Here is a 5,000-nt window from a genome sequence, read left to right as displayed (position 1 = left end):
ACAAACCACTGCCAAAGAAGAATAAGCCAGTGAAAACAAAAAAAAATTGTAATGTACATTTAAATGTAAACATAAAACACAGGTGCTTACAGGGTTCATGCTAGTCCTTGAAGTCCTGGAAAAGCCGTGGAATGTAATTTTGGACTTGAGAGGGCACTTGAAGCCCTTGAAAAAAAGAATTTGGTGGGAAACTGTTTGAAAACTCATTAATTTTTGCTTGAGTGAAAATTGTTGAGATTGCATCATGCTTAGTTAAACAGACATTTCAAAAATTGGGCGCGAATGTGACTATTGGGGAAAGATTAAATGCAGAAATTAAAATGCCCGTGATTGCATGCAACTCGCAGGATGTGGGAAAGAATAACAAGGTAGGCTTTTTCAGCAAAGAAAACATTGAAACACGATCTGTGGCATAGAAATTTTCTTATAAACATTCCTTGAAAACACAATTTCTTGTTCTTGAAAATTTGTGAATACTCCTGGAATTTTATATACAAAATCCAGCACGAACCCTTTTATAGCAACGTAGAAAGACATTTCGACCGAAGTTTCGTCCTTCGGTCTACCTTGCTATCTTAGCACGTTTCCCTCTATGAATTATTTTAAAATATAGGATTAAAGGTTTTGATTATGGTGCAAATTATATAGGAGTCAATGGTTACATCTGTGTTATGGTTAAAAGTTGAAAGCAAGTTACTATTTTTCTTGTAGTATATACTTTGAACTCAACGTTTCTTTCAGAAAATTGCACTACAAAAATCAACAGCTTTTTCTGTTCTATGAAAGAGGGATGCGGCTTTAATATCGATAGTTATAAGCTCAACAAGACAAGAGAGAGAGAGAGAGACTGAGAGAGACTGGTTTATTATTAAATCACATCGCAGTAAAATACTGAATTGCGTAATTATTTACAAGCTACAAAACTAATACAAATATAAATATAAATGTAAATATAATGGCTTAAAATTCTATTAAAAAGTTCTCATTCATCTCAAACTTGAGTTGGTTTCAGCCGCACACTTCACGAAAAACGAATTAGGGAAACGCTTTGTCTTGGCTGCTGGTACATTATATGTTCTTTGGCGCCTAAAATTATAATGAGGGCTGTAGGCTTCTGGAATTAGATGATGTAATTTACTGTTCTGATTCTCGCTGATTGATCTAAATAGAGACTTTGTAATGTCTTCATGGTGTTCCCATGACGTGCATGCTGGACCTCACGTTTCCCCTTTCTGCATTTCTTAATTCACGTCTGCCTCCAAATTTCCTTACAGTCATAATCGAAACTGGATGACCAGTGCTCAATCATGGGACCCTTTTGATTATAATCCCAAAATGTATTTCTTGCTTCGGGGCACGAGTCCCCGGCACGAGTCTCGAAGCCTCCCCAGGATTTTTTGCCAAAGACAGTTCATTAAACCTTAATTCAGTATATACGGACGCAATTTTCCCAAGCAATGAAGATAGCTCCTTCCGACACTGCAGTGACGTTTACCGGTCTAAAAAGCGTTGCACAAACGGAATGTTCACTGGTCTTTGTCACGTTGTGTTTACACGTGCCACATAATGGTTCATGCAGTCTTGAAACTAGTTACCGGTTTGGCCTATCGTCTAGTAAATATGTCACTTGCCAACAAATAATACATAAGCGAAAACAATGGGAAGTCCCATGAGTTCTTCCTTTTCGCGTTCTAGCAATGAGAAGCAAAGAACTGACAGGATTGAAAAAGACATCTTGGGAACTACACTCTGTTTTCAATTACTCTGACCAGTAAACATGTTTTAGTGGTAAAGACTATGTAAATCTGGAATGATGTCAATGGAGAACATATGTTAGGCAACACAGCCGCCAATGCTGATCACTTCCCCGCCAAAAATGACAAAATGGCGCGAAGCAAGTAAAGCTCTTGCCGATGATGTCTTTGAGGGAAACGACGCCTTGACTTGAGAAAATGGAAAATGGATGTACCATTTAAATTCTGTCAAAAGGAAGAGTTTGGCGTGGAATACCCAATGGGGATGGTCAGTTAGGTAAGTGATTTGCAACGCGCATATCTTTAATTAAGTGATAAATGTAAGTGTATAACTCTTAGATTGTTTATTTATTTATCAGTTGGAGAAATTGTTTTAACATAGGGATAATCTCACGATTTTCCTTTTCAGGGATTGTCGTTGTTCATTTTTATTTATGTTGAAGTATTATGTTATGTGTTATGTTAAAAAGCATTCGAAAGGCAACAATCTCATTGATCTCAATGGTGAGCACTGTTACTTTAATGTAATTTAGCTTATTATTTCATCTTGCAAGTACATAAATTCGGTTTGTCTTAGTAAGCAGATTTTGTTTCACATTTTAGTATACATGATATACAAAAACCTTGCATTTGTAACGCCATCGTTGCAATTCACATTATTGATCGGCTTTGCGAGAATCCAGCATGAAGGGATTAATACCCATTTCCTTTAGTCGGAGTTGCATTTCATAGGTCCCTGCAGTGCCACTGGGACAACCGAAGTCTTCAGCTTTTTTAAAAATATATATTTCGTAAAACCTCATTTCGGTTTCTTGATTTAATATTTTTCTTAGCTGAAGATATGAATAACAGAAGGATATTCCATCCGTTATCGCCTCTAAAAGAGGGGAGCACCGCCTCACAGGCGATTAATTGGCGGCACTTTATCTTGGTCAACAATTTGCCTACAAATTGTTTTAGTGACATGTCAATATCCAACATCTTTTACATTTTTTATTTAACGTGCGTAGCCGGCTTAATTAAAATGTATTTTTTCAAAGCCCATCCCACAGTGATTTTTTAGTAGAGTAAAACAAAACGTACAGATGTGCACGGTTCAATAACATGTAAAATGACAAAGATTTCTGTACTTTAATTGGAAAGTGAGGGTGAGGAAATTAGATTTCGTGTCGAGTTAATTAAAACAGATGAACCCAAATTTTATAAATAACATTGTGCAGTTTCTTTCATGTCATTGGTTTGTTGAGGAACTTAGTTGCTGTCAAAAAAAGGTTCAGATTACAAACCAAACCTGATTGGTTGAAACAGTAACTTAGTTCCCTAAGATCTCAGTAAAAGGTCAAATAGTACTAATGTCCTTTGGTCGGGGTCACCTTTCATATACCCCTGCAGTGTCAACTATTACATAACAAACTCAACTTGGACAACCAAATTAAGTTCTCTCTTTCACTAGTTAGCTTGCTCATTTGTTCACAACTTACGGTTCGCTTATCACATCGTTGAGAATCGAAAGTGTATGGAAACATGACCGCTGTTTTAAAAAAAACATTTAAATTTGGGAACAGTTCATTTCTGTTGTGTGATTTAACATTTTTAGTAGGTGAAAATATGAACAACACAAAGATGTTCCATCGTTTATCGCCTCGAAAAGAAATGAACGTGGGCGGTTAATTGACGGCTTTTCATCTACGCTTGGTCAACGATTTGTCTACAGCGAGATTTTACTGAATTCTTTTGTTGGCATGTCAATATCCATTGTAAGTGATAAAAATAATTTCCTTGGTCATTGGTTCAATGGAGAACTTAGTTCCCAATATAATATTTGATATATCAGTTGCGGTTTCCGGACGCTTTGCATGAAGATCCAGGGTCACGAAAGTAGCGTTAATGAAATTGAGAATTTTCAAAACATTTTCTCTTAAAATGTACTTTTTACAAAGCCGATCCCACACGTTTTGAGTAAAGTGAAATGAAATATACAGACGTGCACGGTACGCTTAAAAAAAACAAATATTTCTTTACTTTCATTGTAATCCTAATAATTTTGAGAAAAATGCACTATTGATAGTGAAATATGACAGTTGGTTTCAGGAAATTTCAAATGAATCACCCATTGTTGTCTGTCCTTTTGGGTGTCTATTTAAATAAAACAGATGAACCTAAATTTAGAAATAACGAGTGTATTTTCTTTCATGCCATTGGTTTGTTGAGGAACTTAGTTGCTGTCAAAAAAGGTTCGGATTACAAAGCAAATCTGATTGGTCGACACAGTAACTTAGTTCCCAAAGATCTCACTTAATATGTATCTACAATCTGATTGGTCTCTTCAGGAACTCAGATACTCAAAATATCAAGTACATTTTTAAATGGAGATCTGTTCATCAAGATTTCTTATTCTTTGAAGACTTTCCAGTTGTTGCTTTCCTTTTTCTACTTCTTTTCTTCTTGTCATTGAATCAAATTTGGCTGATGAGTTATGCAAGATTATTTCAAAAGCTCAGTGGTTGTATGTCAGACTTCTTTAACGCAAAATGACTCAATAACAAAGAACTTTCATTAAATACCCTACTTTATGTTAGTGTTTGCTACACTTGTTACTGTTCTATTATGTTACTGCTCGGAAACTGTATTATAGTTTGTCATATGTTTTTGGAATCGTACTGGCCATTATGCACCTCAAAGACCTGTTTGGGCCAGTTTTCACTTAAAGAACACTTAATACTATCAATACAGTGACATAATATTCATGACCTCTATACAACGGACACCTCTGTAATACAGACACTTTGCTCGGTCCCTTCGGTGTCCGTATTAGAGAGGTTTGACTGTACACACATTCCACAATAACTATCCAAGTAACTAACAATAACAAGAACTAACTTCTTTTTTCTTGACAGAACACTGGGTGGAAATGAAAGAGTTTGTTGACAGTTTTGACCATCAGTCAGGCATCTATCGTGATATCATGGATGGGAAAGTGTATCAAGAACATAGCGCCATCATAAAGGGTGAGGGATACTTTCCCATCACACTATACTGGCACCTAGATGGAGCTCCTGCCATGAAGTCAAAAAACATGTCGTTGTGGCCAATACAGAGTTTTGTGGCTGAACTTCCTCTTAATTTGCGGTATTCTTACAAGAATATCCTGTTGTCTTGCTTATGGTATTGCAAGAAAAACCCAAATATGCAGGTCTTTCAAGAATATTTTTCTGACCAGGTTACATCCCTTATGGATGGATTTCA

The sequence above is a fragment of the Montipora foliosa genome, chromosome 11, assembly GCF_036669935.1.
Source record: "Montipora foliosa isolate CH-2021 chromosome 11, ASM3666993v2, whole genome shotgun sequence".
Lineage (NCBI taxonomy): Eukaryota > Metazoa > Cnidaria > Anthozoa > Scleractinia > Acroporidae > Montipora > Montipora foliosa.
The sequence above is the reverse complement of the archived record's forward strand: the minus strand, read 5'-3'. Positions refer to the sequence as shown.